The following is a 10,822-nucleotide window of genomic DNA, read 5'->3' on the forward strand; positions in this document are numbered from 1 at the left end:
AGTATATAACTGTATATTTGTGTAAAGATCTTTAAAACTCCGACTAGTTGATCATTTCGTTAACAGAAGTTCTGTTGTCAGAGGACATAGGGGCTGTAAAAGGACCCTTTAGAAAATTTATTGTATGTATGTATGGAATTTGGATTGCGACCATTAAATAAAAAAGCAGTCTAATATTTACATTTATAAAAATAAATAAGTTTTTTAAAATTTCTAAAATTTGCAATAATTTCGTCTTTGCCAGAAACCAGATATTCATCATTTCATCACGCAGGTATTTCAGCTCTACCTTCCTGCCTACCTGGAATCCATACCTCACCATGGTATTGTAGGTACATTCATACATACATACATACGCTATTGTTCCACTCTGCTGTTGTGCGTCAGCCACCACTAAATTTAATGAAGCGTTAGTAAAATGCTTGTGTATAGTTCTCTCATAGGTTTTGTTGTTGTTTCATTTAAACATAAAGGACCTTTTTCGTATATCAACATTTTATATGTTTTCTTGCTTTCAGAACACTTGTCTTAGTTCTCAACCACTTTATCACCAGTTCATGTTAAGAATCTGCCGTTTGGTTTGATAAAGTTAAGACTATACTTCACAGGATCATTTCTGTAGTCAGTCTTCATTTACTTTCTTTGCAAATCGAAAGTATTAGCACCCGCGATGAGGAGGTATATCGTTTTATCTGACAGCGTGAGGTTTATGAACTTCATCACTAATTTTGTCATATGACATATTTGAGATGATGTTTCTTCGATGATCGCTCGGTTTTAACGGATAAAACGACTTCTGAGTGGTCTAAACCAATTTTAAACTAATAAATACAAGAGTGTTGGGAAAATGTATGAAGGTATAGATTGTTTTGTTGTGGTATTTGGTAGTAATTTGTTTCCCAGGGAAATGCAAGAATGATAGAATCATTCTTGGGGAAAATGTATGAAAGCGTAGACGGAGATGATGAGATACCCAACTCTCCTTCTGTAATTTAAAATGAGAAAGCAAACTCACCTCTCACAGTTGATTGGGTCGGCGGTTAGGTTTAATAAAAACATCGCTGAACTATGTCAATGCCATTCTATATCTCATACAGCTCATTGTTCCATCGAATGAAATACTCGTCGTGGTCAATACGCAAAATACCATAAATATTCCGCAGTACCTTTCTCTCGAAAACTCGTAACGTCGTAACGGGATGTTGAATGACTTGTAGGATTTGGTCTTAGTTCATCGAGAAAGAACTTTACTTTTCAATTGCCCACTAAATCCGAAGTAGCACCTGTTTGCAATAGTTATTCTGCGTTAGATTCTGAGACTGACATTGTTGTTGCTGTTAATACTGGTTCCAAGATAGACGAAATTATGTACGACTTCGAAGTTATGACTTCGATGACGCAGGTGTTGAGGCCAATGATATCAATATCATCAGTGCCAATGATTTTTCCAGTCCTCCCTTCCCTTTTTGGGGTAGGCTTTAGCTCCTTCAGCGAATTTTAGTTTTATCTCTTTGATCGATCCACGGAACGTCGATTTCAATGTAGGGAACAAGAAAAAAATCACACGAAGCCAAATCTAGTGAATATGGTGATTGATCAATAGTATTCATTGCGTGTTTGGCATTAAATTAGACCACAATCGTACTCTTTTTGCAAAAAACTCAACTTTATAGGGACGAGTCGAGCAAGAACCCGTTTCATACCCCAAATATCCACCAAATTATACAAATGGACTCTCTAACACTTGCCTGACGATTTTCAAGCACTATTCACTTTTTTGATATTTATTTTAATATTTTTATCAGTTGAAAAGGAAATGTGAGATAGATTTGCAGAATACAGTGAATGCGAAAGCCAAAATCATGGAGCAATGCCATCGTTTTCTCTGTCGTGTGGCACAGTACATTATCTAGGTGAAACAGCACTTTCTTTTTATTCAAATGCGACCGTTTTCGTCCTTCAAACGGTCCAATAAGGCTATGTAATAGTCGCTGTTGATTATCCTTCCTTTTCAAGGTAGTCAATAAAAATTATTCCCTGCGCATCCCAACATTCAGACGCCATAACCTTGCCAGCCGATTATTGCGTTTTTCCAAGCTTTTGGTCGAGTTCATCGTGTGCAATCGAATGACTGTCGAATGGACTCTGGCTTGAATTGTTTTATCCATTGTCACAAGAGTCTATTACGCTCGAAAATCTTCAAAGACTGCTCCGAATAATCAACTGGTCGTTGTTTTTAATCAAAAGTGCGCTCGCGTTGCACTCACTTTGCACAAAGCTTTTTCATGCCAAAATATTCTTGAATTATATGATGTACAAATTTAGTTTATACCACATCTTAAGAATCCTTGTTGCTTGATTTTAGTGTCCAAAAACTCAGCATCAAGGGAAGTTTTTGTTTCAACTGTACTATTTTCCTTTAGAAAGCAATAGCTCCTACTGAGTTGAATCAGTTGCCTTTGATTATGTAGGAATTCGGAAATCGCTTGCTAAGGGAGCTTTCCATAGGTGGTTTTTACTCGTTAGCACTTAAGGTTTTCTGTAGTTATGTCTAACTTTCAAAATACCCCTATATAATTGTCATAAATGTCGGGCAATTGATTAGTGGCTTATATAACTTTGAGGCTAAAGAGCATCGAAGACAATGAACTCAGTGGACGTCAAAAAAAGCTGTAATAGACGAAGACGCTGAAAAATCTATAATAAGATTTTGTATAACAGTATTTAAATTATTGGTAAATCAATTGAGACAATACGTAGTGTCCCATGGATTTTGAATTGTATTCGCATACTCCACATCCTCCAGATATTTCCGCAGCGACTGTTTTCTGTGCGCAGACCCCAAAGGTACGAATAAGGTATTACCGATACTAAGTTCTAATTTGACGAAAAAGACCAACTACACTTCCAAAATGATATCACAGTAACCGGTGTACGCCTCCGATTCCCACTGCTACTACGCTTTTCTTTCGTTCTCGAAACCAGAATTCCATTCGAGGGGAATGCCACCCTGATAAAAACCCCTAAACGATAACAAAAGTTTACTTGTATAGTAGTGCTCCACAAAAGAAAACTTGAAGAAATATGAACCAATGATTTCTCCCCATTGAGCATACCAAATAATGACTTTTTGAGAATTTAACGGCGTCTCAAACATGTCTTGTGGATTATCTTCACTCCAAATGCTATAATTTTCTTTATTCTTTATTGCTCAAGATCGGTGGCTATCTCGTTTTGAGCACATTCACCGAACGTGCGACACGCTTGATGGTCGCTTGGTTTCAATTTTTGCTCAAGTGGGATTTTGTAGGCCCACAATCTACGATCCTTCCGCAAAGTCTTCCATGAGATGGCGGATGAACTCATATGGGTTTTCTTTGATACCCTGCTCCACAATTTGCAAATGTTGTTCCGGAATAAGTCTACTCTATCTGAAATGGCAAACTAAACTAAGTAGAAACGAAATAACAGCTGTCAAAAAAAAAAACAAATCCTTAAAAAGTATGTCCAAAAACAAGCACTCCTTAAGAACTAAAGGATGAAGCCATGCCTTGAATTCACGCAAGTGAGGAAAGTTCTCTGAGTGCTTCAGTCCACGACTTCCGGTCTAAGACCAAGTATTTTCTGGATAGTCAAAAAACATCCGTTTGAAGGCGTGCTAAAGTGAGAAGGCGAAGAATCCCACTACAGGTTTGTGCGGTGGGTTTGCGACCTGCCACGTAAAAACAAACCGAATGAAAAGAAGGAAACTGCCCCGGATGAGAGACCCCCCGTTTTGATAAAGACTGCCTACTTTGCAACGTTACAATCGACGCTAACACGTGCGGGACGGGATAGATAGCGAGAGTTGAAGAGGGAAGCTAGACCCATTTACAAAGAAAAAAGTGGGAGGCCGAAATTCGTCAGTACGAAAAGCTTAACAAGCTGGGCGACAGGGTAATGCTCAAAACTTCCTCGAAAAGATGCGGCGACTAACAGAAGGTTTCAAGAACGGAACATACTCTTGTAGAACTCCTGGAGGTGATGTGGTGACTGATGCCCAGAGAATACTGAAATTAAGGAACACTTCTCCAACCTGCTGAATGACAGTGAAAGCATAACACCAGGCGATGGTAAACTAAATTCCCCATTCGATGACGATGAATCAGACGATTTCTGGGCGAGCTATTCAAATACGGCGGCGAAGAACTGATAAGGAACATACATCACCTTCTTTGTAGAATATGGTCGGACGAAAGCATACCCGATCATTGGAATTTAAGGGTGCTCTGGCCAATCCACAAAAAGGGAGATCCCACAATCTGCGCCAACTACCGTGGGATAAACCTTCTCAACATCGCACATAAGGTTCTATAGAGCGTATTTTGTGAAAGATTAAAGACCACCGTCAAAAAACTGATTGGACCTTATCAGTGTCTTTAGGCCTGAAAAATCAACAACGGACTAGATATTCATCATGCCCCATGTCTTGGAAAAGATTCGTGAAAAGCAAAGTGAGTAGAGAAGGTACAATCTTACCGTTATACCGTTAGTTCTGCTTTCCAGACTGGATAAGGAAGGAAAGCGTATGGGTTTGACGAAATATTTCCTGTTACCAAACAAACAATTATCGCAATCCCGATTTGGCTCGCACGTCATTGTTGACAGTCAGAACTTTTGAACAGAAGTCGTAGATAATCTCTTTTGTCTTGGAACCAGTATTACCTCCAACAACAAAGTCAGCCTCGAAATCGAACGCAAAATAACTCTTGCCAACCGGTGCTACTTTGGATAAGTATCCGTTGGGGAAGCAGAGGAAGAGGAAGACCTCCACTCTGTTCGAAAGACCAGCTCGAGAAGGACCTGGCTACATTTGGAATATCCAATTTTCGCCAAATAGCGAAAAGGATGAACGACTGGCTCGCTATTGTAAACTCGGCTATAACCACGTAAGCGATGTCTACGCCAATAGAGGAGAAGATTTGAACCCATAGCCTGTCGAATAATTGTTACGCACTTAATTCACTTGGCAAAATTGACCGGCAATGGTCAGACTCACTATGAAACAACAAAAAAAAAACAAAATAAAACGAAACTTCAGTTACCCCTTTTAACCCAACTTTTATTCCCATTACGCAGGCATTAACTACTATGGCACTACTTTCAACCTTTCATTCATTCATTTCATTTGAGCATAATCACCAATTTTTATGGCAATCTGTTCGAGGTCTCACCAAATCACTTAAAGCTTTGCAGATAATGACATTTTTTGTGTCTTTCATGTGTGTTAAAGATTTCTCCATATTCCCCCGTTTACCGTAACAAACTTGCAATGCCACACGGACTGCACATTGCGAGTTTAACCCAAGCCAAACCGAACCGAACAGTCAGTCAACCAAACCGTTCACTCATCCAACGCCAGATGACAGATGGCAACATCGCTCTAAGACAACTCATCCGTTTGCATTTATTGTACGTTTCTAGGCCGTTTGGGGATTGACTTTTTCTACTCATACGTCTTTGTAGTAAGCACTTTTCCGACTTTCCGTGCATTTCGCTTTTCTTGCTTGTCGCTCTTCGTTGTTTCCTTTTGTTTTTGCAAACCAATCGTTTTCTGCGCATTTGTTTTTGTCTCCTTTAATTTCACTAGCTTTTGTTTTTATTTTCCTATTTGATTCTATTTATTGGAGATTGCTATATTGCGATGAAGCACACAGCGGTCTCACATCCTGTGGGATTGAAATTGTTTTCTTTCCTGTCTGGCAGTTTTTCTAAATCAAAGATTGTGCTGGGATTTAGTGGCAGTACCCAATAGCCGTAGGCGCCCCGCTCTCTCTCTCTCGCATCTCGTTCAGCATAGCCAAACTACTTGCGGTTTTAACCGGCATTAAGGCGGCATAACCCCGCAAGCGCATGAGAAGGGAAAGTAAGTTGGGTATGAGCTTGGTCGCTTAAGTCCGAGATCAATGCCTTCGTCTTGTGTCCTGTGTGCTTGTGTGCGCACTGACGTCTTATCAAAGTCCAATATCGATGATTTTGATTGCTTTTAAGTTGGCAGCACACACACATATAAATATACACCCACGAAATGGGGTTAATGGTCGAAATTGATAACTAGGCTATATTGGTTGCCGCTTGCGCAGCGGTGAGTTAATAAAGCCATTGGGAGAGCGATAGGTTGCGTGGGGTTGTGTCCAAAAAAAAAAGGCAGTTGCGTACACAAGCTAAGTAGATACAAATATAAGCGAGCATAAAAAAAATGCGAAATGAGGGTGAAAGTGCATGTCTTGGGGAGTTTGGTCTCTTTTTTTTCATCCCAGCATCTTCTTTAAAGCCGACTCTGATTCTGTGCTGTCGGTGTGTAAGTCAACACTAAAGCGAAATTCAATTTTCTTAAAGTGACTCTGGTCGGCATGCTCGAAGCGGAATTTGAATTTATGCACCGGATATGCTTGGCGTCGGGTAGATTGTATGTGAAACCACAAAATCGGATTAAGGAATTTAAAAAATTAGACTTTTTGTATATGTTTGTATGTATATATTGGCAATGAAGCAGGTTGAGTGGTGGTTTTTCTCTTTCACGAAATGTCAATTAAATGTCAGAAATTTACTACTGCTTACTTATTGGCTTCGGCGTTTGATGTGGGCTGCCTGGCAGCTGAAAGGGATATCTGCGTATAGACAAAAGAAAATATGCTTAAAAGCATAACATGACGTAAGAAATGCAGATGAGCCGCGTGCACTAAGCTTTTGTGCATATTTTATTGAAGAAACCGCATTGTAAATTTGATACTTTTAATGGTTCGCTGTCAGTCAAAACTTGTCAGTCGCACAGCTTATTAATAAATTTGGTGCATAAATTGATGTGGCAACTACTTACACGTGCTGGGGTTAAGTGGCTTACTGGTGTTTGAATATTTGATTTCAAATAGATTTACAAAAGAGGTGGGCTGAAACATTCGTAGCGAATAAAATATTTTTTTTTTCTGGAAAAATCTAATTTGGTTACTCAACTTAGTAGAGTCCTTAATGAGTTCTAATAATATTCCTTGTTGTCAGTTTGCCCGGTCCGTAGGAATTGGAACAACTCGATAATCGAAAAAAATGTCAACATAACCTTGATTTTTGACCTATTTTGACGTGGGTTTTTCGACTTCGGCTCACCTTTCACGAATCGATAGATCGTCTGTTTTCGCGTCTGAGCATAGATCCAAGACCCATCGTCAGTAATAATATTTTTCAGGACATCCTGGTAGTCAGAAAGCATTGCTTCACAGACGTTTGCGCGACGCTGTTTTACGTAAAAAATGAGTTATTTTGGTACCAATTGTGCTTTCACTTTCTTTAGGCCCAAATGATGTTTCGAAATGGTTTTTACTGTTCCTTCCGCTATTGCAACGATACCAGTAAGATCTCTGACTGTTAATCAGTGATTCCAAAACTTCAATTTCTTTACTTTATTGATATATTGATCATCAGTTGATGTTGAGGGCCGTCTTAGACGTGGTTCGTCATCAAATCGGTTTTGACGCGAAATGTAAATTAAAAGGCCTTCTTATTTTTGGCCCACAGTAATGTAATCCTTCAAGTAGGCTTCACACTCGGCAATTTCTTTCCAGCCTGCATTATGGACATAGGTAATCTGATATTCATAAGTAACTCATCGTCACATTTAGTGATAGTCAAGCAGTATTACTTCTTTATTAAATACTATATGCCTATTAGTACGTAATTCTGAATACCCCATATAGATTACTCAATAGAGAAATAAATTGGAGATCATAAAGTTACAGAATTTGGCGACATTTAAGCTGATTAAGCCCATATAGGTTTTATAGCGCCTCGATATATTACTGGAGAAGAGTTCTGGGAAAGAAAACGCCCTTCGACTTCAAATTCTGGAAAGAAAGGCGCAGACTGTCGTGTTATAGGTGCGCACAGTCACATTCAAACTTCATTGATGTCTTTGAGCTATAAATGTGGCGTCCGATCCTGAATCAATGAAGGCTCTTGCAGAATATCGCTGGCCATTATGTTCTACCTGAACTATTGTAAGGCCGAGTGCTTGAAGCATTTTCAGCGGTCGAACTAATGGCTCTTAAGCCTTCCGGAGTGGATTCAGGTCGAGGGCTGGATTTTGTGAGATTTAGGACACGAGTGTTTGCTCATGCGTTTCTTGCAGCTATGCGATAAGGCTAATCAATTCCTGCAATATCTCTATTTTTTGTTATTCTCTAATTAGTGTTGCTTTTTGAAGTGTCCACAGATTTTGCCTCTGAGTTTGTGTGTTTGGGGGCCCAGGGTTTCGAATTCGTTAACATGAAACGTGTTATATTTTTTTCGTCTACTATTTTACCTGTATCTGGTTGGGATAGAAATTTTTTTGCTACTGAAGCCTTACAATTTCCTCGAAAGAGGCTATAACATGTACCAAAAGATGGGCCAAGTTGTATAATGCCCCTACAAGATGTCGGTGTCGCATGTTGCAAGTTGACCTGTGGGAGCGAAATCTATCATCGTGGTTACGAATGACAGTCTCCCGCTCTTCCTTGAGGATTCCACTCTAGCGCTATTCTAGTAACGTCGGCATGTAAATTTTCCAAAGTATGGTCGACGCATTTAAATTTAAGTCGTCCATATTCGATATATACCGGTAGTTGTTTGGTTGCGGTTCAGAGTTTATTATTGCTAATAACGCTTTGTTAGACTAAGCGCATAATCTTTCGAAGACATCGGTTAAGAAAAGATTGCAGCATTTGTAAAACACTCGCTGTAATGTTCCACTTCTTCCAGCCATAGAGGACAACATATTTCACGTCTTAATCGCATATTTTTTCTCTGAAAGTCTGGGGATACATATGTTGATCTCTAAACTTTATCCAATATGTCGAATGAATTCTTCTTTACTTGAGAACATAATCTTCTTAAGATAAACTGAGTTGAAGTACTTAGATATAATACGTGCTCCGGTTACCCTTTCTCAATATGAATCTACGACTACCTATCGTGTGACTTCTTCAATCTACTGATGGAGAATATAATGCTATGTATTTCGAGAGAAAGGTTCTGCAGAAGATTTCTGGTCCTTTGCGCATTGGCAAAGGCGAATACCGCAGTCGATGGAACGATGAGCTGTATGAGATATACGGCGACATTAACATAGTTAAGCGAATCAAGAGACAGGCGTTGCACTGGCTTCGTCATATTGTCCAAATGGATGAAAACACTCCAGCTCTGAGAGTATTCGACGTAGCCGGAGGAAGCAGAGAAAGAGGAAGACCTCCATCTAGTTGGAAAGACCAATTGGAGAAGGACCTGGCTGCACTTGGGATCTCGAATTGGCGCCAAATTCCCAAAAAGAGAAACGATTGACGCGCTGTTGTAAACTCGGCTATAATCGCGTAAGCAGTGTCTATGTCAACAAAAAAGAAGAATATTAATGTTCCTATATTCTCCTATATGTAACTGAAGATTCTTACCTCTCTTTTCAGTTTTGTATTGTATTCCCTTGTGAGTTACAGTTGAAATGTTAGTTACCTTTCTGAATTCATATCATCATCATTGCTATCAAATAAAAACTATTTTAACTTTAGTTAATGAGCAAAAAAGTGCCATAAAAGTGTCGTAAATGAATAAAAACCAACAAAGGCAACAACTAAATAGACAACAGACACAAAGGAAATCAAAAAGTGAAGCATGTTTGCCAAACACAAAGTAAATGGGAGAAAAAGTGGAGTTGCATGTCAATACAAAAATTCGTAGACAGCATTAAGGGATGCATTAAACAAAAACAGTTGCAACAACAACCACAATAAACATAGACTATTATAAATAATTAGTATCCGTACTAGCAATAGCGGCAAGGAACAAAGTACATTTATTAATTGAAGAGTTTGCTGTATTTTTATACCCTCAACAGAGTATATTAAGTTCGCCACGAAGTTTGTGGCACCAAGAAGGAAATCTCGAAGATCCCATAAAGTAAATATGTAAGTGGGTAAAGTAACTATCTGACAACACATCTAGGCCGTCAAAAAGCTTATTTTGCAATCACCGAGACCAAAGTCCTCTCACTCTATTGTCTCTTCCCTGAACCACTTCGTGATCAGCACAAAAAGTTTTATCTCTGTAACCTACCTTTACAGTCGCACAGAAGATGTTATCTCCTCTTCTTTTAAGTTCTGATAGGTTCTACAGTAGTCATTATATGGCGTTCCACTGGCGAGTCTGCCAATAAGACTGTGATGGGTTAGCACTTCTACTTGAGTCCTTAAGTCATACCTTTTGAAATAGCCAGCAAGTGCGGCCCATACTCTATTCATGTCACTTTTGTCTGCTTGTGAGCGAGTTAGGGATTGACTCCGATGAGACTCAGTTATATTTGTAATGTTCTTATCGATAAGATATTTACAAGTAGTCAAAGGTGTACAAATTCCCTCTTTTACGGGCTCCAATTATAGGGTAGTGCCCGCTCTGGCTAGTTCATCTACTTAAAAGTTACCACTAACGTCACTATTTCCTGGAACACATCGCAGTGTTATCGTAAAATTAGATGTTAGATCCACTAAGAAATGAAAGCATTCTTGTACTATCTTTGACGAAACTCTATGAGACTTCAGTGATTTCAACGTCGCTTGACTATCCAATATATTGTTGTGGGTACACTCCTTGTCAGAACAAGAAGGCTTGCTTTAACTGCTGGGATCTGGGAACGTGCTTTTTGTATCTAATTTTGTTGAACGGACGATATCTCCCGTTCGGTTATCAACCTCGCACGTGTGATTTGCTCCAAAACTCCAAATAAATCCATGGATTGATCAGATGTGGGGGAAGTGGTGCCGTC

The 10,822-nt window shown here is 39.2% G+C and overlaps 1 non-coding gene across 1 annotated transcript; it reads left to right on the forward strand.

The window, feature by feature from the left end:
- The first annotated feature begins 591 nt into the window (after positions 1 to 591).
- LOC126754309 (small nucleolar RNA U3) lies at positions 592 to 805 on the forward strand. The gene has a single exon (XR_007666289.1). It is a non-coding gene; the product is annotated as a small nucleolar RNA U3 (small nucleolar RNA).
- Positions 806 to 10,822: the final 10,017 nt, after the last annotated feature.

This window comes from Bactrocera neohumeralis, chromosome 3, assembly GCF_024586455.1.
Source record: "Bactrocera neohumeralis isolate Rockhampton chromosome 3, APGP_CSIRO_Bneo_wtdbg2-racon-allhic-juicebox.fasta_v2, whole genome shotgun sequence".
Taxonomy (NCBI): Eukaryota; Metazoa; Arthropoda; class Insecta; order Diptera; family Tephritidae; genus Bactrocera; species Bactrocera neohumeralis.